Raw genomic sequence first — 7,559 nt, forward strand, 5'->3', positions numbered from 1 at the left:
AGTGACAGTTCAGGAATAAAAAAATATCAGATTGCCAAATATGCTAGTTAACTGTAAAATTTTATGCTATAAGAGATTGTCATGTACGCTAGTTGGGATTTTAAATGTGGTTTAATTCTGATTGTTTTTAAATATTTTGTCTCTGCCTGCACTGAATCTAGATGCAGCATACCTTATGATTTGCTGTGCTCCCAATGTCATTACCATCTGCAAGTCTAGCTTTTAAACCCTTCAGACATACCAGTGATAAAATACAGGACCGAATAAGTACATCAACATACACTTTGGATGATTCTCTTTATAATCTCCTTTATGTATGGCCTATTGCTTTCTTCCTCCCTCATCAATTTTCTTTCTAACATTTTGTCTTAACTCCTTGCAGCTGGATTTGCCTTTGGAAACTATATCTGTCTTTGGTGTAGAATATTGCCAGTGCCATTTGAAAATCAAATTAATGTGAATGGCAGACACTGGACTTCTAAACCTCAACATTCAAATTCTGTCAAACATACTGCATAAGCAATGATGACTATACTTTTCTACCATTATATGCTATAGAAGTGGACTAGTCACCCTTAGAAAACCTATCTTTTTTTACCTGACAACAATATTTACACAGAGCAAAGATGAATAACAAATTCCCAGCTGAAATTGGGAGTAGGACACCAACTGAGAGAAACACTCCTGCACTAGCACAAATCTTGTTCTCAGTTTGACAGTCAGTTTTCTCAACAAACATTGTGTAAAGCTGCATGCTGGATTGGCATATCAAACCAGGAAAGAATGCCCTTCAACTTATGTTTGGAAGAAGTACTTGAGTAGCAGTTTATTAGTGGAAGATATAGTAGGTTGTTGAAGGGACATGGGAATTCATACCTACAAAATGTATCCTTAGGATTAATCCCTTATAACATTTGGATTATATAATGACAATACATCAATTATAGAGCAATGGAGTAAATATAAAGAAATTGTCAACAGACCTGACTTTCACAAAAATATAACGATGGAAGGCTGATATTCAATTGAGTTATGAAGAGGAATTCTTTAATCCTAAGTTCTCATTGGTGACAAATACTTCCTACTACTCTATAAGCACATAGAATATAATCTTTCATCGAATTTCTTGATATAAGTATGGAGCAAACCCTGTGTATAGGAGTATCTGCCGAAGAAATGTGTCTTTCATGCAGCAACTGGCATGAGCCCATCAGATCAAAACCCTGAAATAATAATAATAATAAAAAAGTATAGGTTCAAACACAGAGCTGAGTATATTTCCTGAGTCTGCAGCTGGCATATATTCCTTTCCCTTCCCTGACCTCAGAATAAAGTATGAGGCAATAAAATTCTGAGAGGAAGGGAAGTCAAATGTGAAAACAGAGAATATGAAAGTATCACCCCCACACAAAGCAAGAGAGAAAAATAAACCCAAACAAGAAAGAGAACTGAAACAAAGATTGAAATAACAGCGGAAATGAAGTGCAGAGACAGAAGAAAAAAAGCTGTCAGAAATAATTAGGAGGACTGTAAAAAGTAATCCAAGAAAACTAAAAAAGAGAAGTGAAGGGTCATTTTATAGCTAGTTAACTGCATCTGAAAGAAATTATAATATAACATATCTCCTCTTCCAAAAAAGTTGTAAGATTTTCTCCCCTTCTATTTTCTTTAATTAAGAAAATCCTGAAGTGCACATTCAAAGTGTTATACAGCGCTTTAATTTATCCAACAGCCACTGCTGAGGAGGTATAATTGTAAACTGCATAATCTAAGGTTTGTTTTGGTTTTCAAATTTATGAGTCTCTTGCTAACCTTTTTGAAATTTTTACATTTCTCTTTTTATTTACTGTATTTGACAGATTAATTCCCATTGATATGTTGGAAAATGCCTATTAAAAATCCAGACAGGTTATGCCATTATTTAACTAAATTGACAGCAAAATAAATACAGAAGTAAGTCCTCCTCTCTGAAATGCTGAAATATGGATAATGAGCCCTTCGTAAGTTAGATAGGATCCAGACATAAAAAAAGAAAGAAAAAAATCTATTAAAACCTCATGATGCAGTATATAAGGCAGCTTCTAAGGAAGCCATAAAGCGAAATCCATTAGACAATAATTTGATATAAACTGTCTTGTACATTCCTTTGAAGGACATGACAAAATACTGTCAATGAACAGAAACCTGAGCTGAAATTGAGGTTATTTGATGTGACTGTTACCATTTTTGTATGATGAGATTTTTAATTTGGAAAAAAATCCCATAGGAGGTCTAATAGGCTGTTTACCCACCACTGGAGGTGTAGAAAGAAAATTTGACTATTAACTAGCGAAGTTTCAATGTCTCCCATTGGTCATAATTCTTCTTACCAATAGACTAATGGTTTTGCAGAAGTCAAAGGATGCCACAGCACTGAAAATTACAAATGACTTGCGCAAGTAGCAAGCAGCTTAGAGGCAATAAAGATCAGCTTTGTATATGATTGCTCAGCTATAATTAACTGTGTGAGCTTTCCTGCCTTTTGTAGTACAAAGAAGTCAACTCCACCTATTCCTAAAGACTGTTTATGTTCTTATGGTCAGCTACAACTCAGAAATGGTATAAGAAGCTGTTCCTTACCACCTTTCAGCTGTTAATCTCCATGTCTCAACACCTACTTATTTCTCTGTGGATAGCTTATTCCAAGTACAGAAGGAAACGTGAGAAGAAGCTCATTTGTCCAGAAAGACCAGCACTCCTTCTGTCCTTTAAGTCAAAGGAAGATTTTTATTAAAAGTTGATGAAATATAAATTGATCTTATGATTTAATGAACAGAAGGAAAACTAAAACCAAGAACAGTAAAACCCCTCTCACCTTGACCAATTGGTTACCATAAAAAAAAACAACAAAAAACCAAACCCAAGGAGTTCCCTGGTCATTGTCCATGTCAGTACTGGCACACCCAAGACAGAGATGTATGTGTTAATTCCTCATGTTTATCGATAAATAAATCAGTTATATCAACATTCTCAATAATTTTTTTTTTAATTGATTGCTTTTTATGGAACTTGTCAGGCTCTTAGCCTGTTCACCACAGCACTAAGACTTAATTTTAAATCATTTTACAGGCCTGGGGTTTTTACATGTAATAATGAAAACATAGCTTGATATAATTAAAAAATGGCTTGAATTTTTATAAGCTTCTATCAATATACGTTTAAGAAACCACTGCAGTTGAACTGGATACAAAATTGGCTGAGTAAAAAAATCATAACATTCTTCAGTATATCACCATGAATTCGGATAAATTGGAATATGTCAAAATACTGTGATTTTTAAGGAAAAATGAAGATAGGCGAGTTTGGAAACAAACGTTTAGTTCCAAAATTCTCAGTCAAAATAAACACTTTGGCCACTTCACACATATTTATGTGCTGAACAAAATCACAACACACAAGCTGCTTGAACTACACCTTCTATCCTTTTTCAGTCAATTTATTTCTTGATGAACAAAATGTCAGTTTAATATATAGCAGACATAACCTCCAGCCTGTTTGTAATGAGGAATTTTGAGAGATTTCCTTTTAGAGACTCAGATAACCTATTCACCTTTGCTTCTACCTGGCCTGATTTTCTCATGGATAATTAGTTTACTCTCAAAGTTATTTCTTTTATACAATTTTGGTGTCCTTATTCATGTTACAAAGAACAGCATACCTAAAACCCAAAGAACAATGACATGTACATCACAAGGTTTTGGTTTGCTTGCTTTAATGCTGAAGTGACAGTTCCCAAAAGAGGTCATAACTTAGCATAGGGAGGTGCACTGATTTCCTACCCAGTCCCCATCTGCTCCCAAGCTAACTTGAGGACAGATGCCCAAATCCAAAGCCCTGTGAAGTGTAAGAGCAGACTTTCACCAGAGAACCCCCTGGGAATTCAAAAGCCAACTCAAGTTGCACCAAGGAAGGTTTATCAAGATTATCAAGGGTTATTATATTAAGGGTTATCAAGCATTGGAACAGGCTGCTCAGGAAAGTGGTTGTGTCACCATTCCTGGAGGCATTTAAAAGATGTGTAGACGTGGTGCTTAGGGACATGGTTTAGTGGTGGACTTGGCCGTGTTAGGTTTACGGTTGGACTCCATGATCTTACTGGTCTTTTCCAACCTAAACGATTCCATGATTCTATGAAAATCTGACAGTTCTTGGCTTCAGCTCCCTCTGGTGGGTAATGCACACTCCAGAGGACAGCAACTACTGGTAAAGGTAACCACCACGAAACAAAACAACATGCAGGTTGCTATATTTTTCTTAAAACATACAGAAATACACCAGCTGAGTAATGATTATAACTGAGAACAGAGCTTTAAGCTGCAACTTGACACATTCATCCTGAAACGAAGAAGATCCAAGGTTCCTGCCAGAACTGAACTCCCTTCAAATTCAGAGAAGAAGAGAGATGGGTAGTTTGGTCCAGGCAGACATCTGTTTTCAGCACCTAATGTTGATTAAAATAAAATAAGGACCTAGTTGAACACTATTCTTTTTGATGAGAATATTCGCCTGGATTTCTGTTCTTGAATGATACTTTGAGGCCTAAAGTTTGATGTCCTTTCTCAAAAACATTTTGTTTGCACTATTCAGAAAATATTCATTATTTCACAAATCTCAAACCCTGGAGACTCTTCATTACAAGGAGTTTAGTTCCAGTGGAAAAGAAAAATATGCTTTTAAATCTGTGATATCTTACCTACAAACCATGTAAGTCCACACATTTACCAGCTGAAACAACTGCAGTTTTGCAAACATCAGCAATCTGATAGCAGGGGCTTAGAATTAATCCTACTTTTCTGTTCTCACCAGTGGCACCAATAAATGAAAGTATAACTCTTGCACCCCTGTGTTAAAATAATTATTTTTTTTCAGAAGCTTACTTGTTGATCTGAAACACATACCTATGGTTGTTTTGTTGGAAAAATAACCAGGTTGGGGTTAAACCATGACACTAAGCTGCAGGCATGTATTTTACATCACAACTCTCATTCTGAAAGAAAACTGTAGAGTTTATAAAAGACATTTCTTTCTAATTAATATTTTTCCTCCTTTTGAAAAGGAAACCATCCAGCTTTCAGGTACAAATAAGAATCTTATATCAGAAGCTCTTCACTAGATATGTAGTTTTACTGGGAATTCCAAGCAATGGATGAAATACCCTTGAAACCTCTCCTAGAATTATTTTAATTAGTCCCCTCTCCCCTTATGCTGCTTCATATGTTTGCATCTTACATTAACTAATAAGTCATATACAGTACAGACTGACTTGTTTGTAGACATGTAGGACTGGATCCTCCATGTGGTCTCTGCTGGCTAATTAATCTGTAAATTTATGAATCTTCCTGCTTGTGTATCATGGACTGGGGACAGAACGGATTTGTATCAACCTGCTTACAACACTCATAGTTCTGTGCCAAGATAATACATATAAGCAAATCTCATGCTTCTGGCATTCATCTGCTGAGCTCAGGAGAGAGACTGCTTCTCCTTTCACATACGTAACTGACTCCTCTCAGGTACTGATATCTGTGTATCTACGCATATATTAGATGTATGAGAGGGAAGGTGTTTTGTCTTTCCTTGAAACGCTGAGACAAGTTAGAGTAAGAGAGGGTGAATGGTGGCAGTACACTGAGGCAGCAGAGAAAATCCTTTGTTTTCAAATCCCAAGCTCTAGACCATGTTTATGGTCAGATTTTGTGTCAAGAAATCATTCTCCTACATCAGACTGGCTACAAGTTTGGAGGATCTTTCTTTGCTCCTGCAGCACTGAAAACAGTGTCCCTTCTTAGGATTGTAGGGAGGGCTCCCTTAATAAACTGGTGAGGTATTATTAAGATGAATCACACATATACTTTTGAACATATTTTGGGGGGTTGGAAAGCCAGGGGAAAAAACCAACCAAACAAACAACTACTCTGAAAAGGAAAAACCTCATCAGTTTATACAGACAGGTGAGATATTCCAAGTTTTCTCCACCACACCATGTTCTACTTAGCTTTGTGCTGACAAACAAAATGAATGGCAGCTTGCTGCTGAACTCGCAGAGCCTGACCCTGCTGAACGTACGCCAGAATTTCCTCACCCCGTTGTAAAAACTTTCCTTTTCCTCCTGACGTTTAGCATTTTTGGGGAAAAACTTGGAATTGATCATTCTAAGTAAACAGAAAAAGAGAAAGACTTTGCTAAACACATTTTCATTTTCCTTTCTTTACAAAACTACCATCAGTCTTACAAGCAAATAAATAACTCTTCCTGACCCATAAACAGCAAACCCAAACACCATTATTTCATAATGACATTGGAAGTACACATGAAAATTACCTAATATGCAAATTATGTTCTTAAACCAGTTGCCCTATCTACAAATTCTTCATAAAATTGCAGAGACAGGCCCTTTGTAAGTACACACAAAATATGCCATTATCTTCAACCGCCCTAGTTAACTCTAAGCACATTCAAAGGTAGAGGTCAAAGTCTCTAATATGACATTTAGTGTACAACCCAATAGATTTGTATAGTTGCAAACAAAAATAAATCTTATATATTCATATTAAGTGTCACATGGAGACAAAGGAATATGAAAATTAATAGGAAAGGCAAAATTTTAATTTTTAATTTTCCCCAAATCTACCAAGCTGATTTTCTAATTATTCTTCAGTTCTTCTATTAATAAAATGAAAATGTGTTGTAAAAACTTTCCTCACATGGTAAGCAGTGTGCTGTCTGCCAGCTGACTAGAAACATCTCAGTTCATACCAGGTAAATTGCCCATGTTTTTGTTAGTCTCAAGACTGTTTTCAGATTCACTTAAATACAAGGGGATTTTTTCACTATAACCTTTCAGAGTACTTAAAACAGGCTTTTGTCTGCAGCTCCTATGTCTTCTGATCTTTGTTGCTTTCCCTCAGATAAGGTCCTTGTCAAGAGCTGACTGGTGGAATTGGGCAATGACAATTTTTTGCAAATCACTGCATAGGCTTTCAGGGTAGAAGGAATGGGATCTGCTGTTCATGGGTCCAATTCCATCTTTGCCCTAGCTTACATTTCTCTTATGTATATTGGTGTGATGAAGCTAAATAGAGAGAATAAGCCTCTCAAGCATGGAAAGTAGTTGAATCAAAACATACTGGAAGGCAACCAGTGATAATTCTTGACACAATGAAGTAATGTCTGTGTTATATTCAGTACACTGATAAATACATCTTTCTGCACAAGTCGTACTAAATTAATTTCTAACAACCCTAGATGATAGCTTGTGCATTACTATTTCTACCTGACAATTTTAGGTTTGCAACAAGAAAAAAAAAAATATCCCTTCATGCATGCTTTGAGTACGTTGAAGGATAAGACAAGCAATGGCAAAACCCATTTCATTGAGATGCAAAAGAGGAAATAAAGGGGGCTGGATAGGAACAAAACACAGAGCAGGTTTGGGCTCAATAATGGACTTTTTGTTTTACAAAATTGTAAAGCCCAGAGCACATATCCACAGACAAGAAGGGTGATCCAAGATGAGGATT

Source organism: Accipiter gentilis, chromosome 3 (genome assembly GCF_929443795.1).
Source record: "Accipiter gentilis chromosome 3, bAccGen1.1, whole genome shotgun sequence".
NCBI lineage: Eukaryota > Metazoa > Chordata > Aves > Accipitriformes > Accipitridae > Astur > Astur gentilis.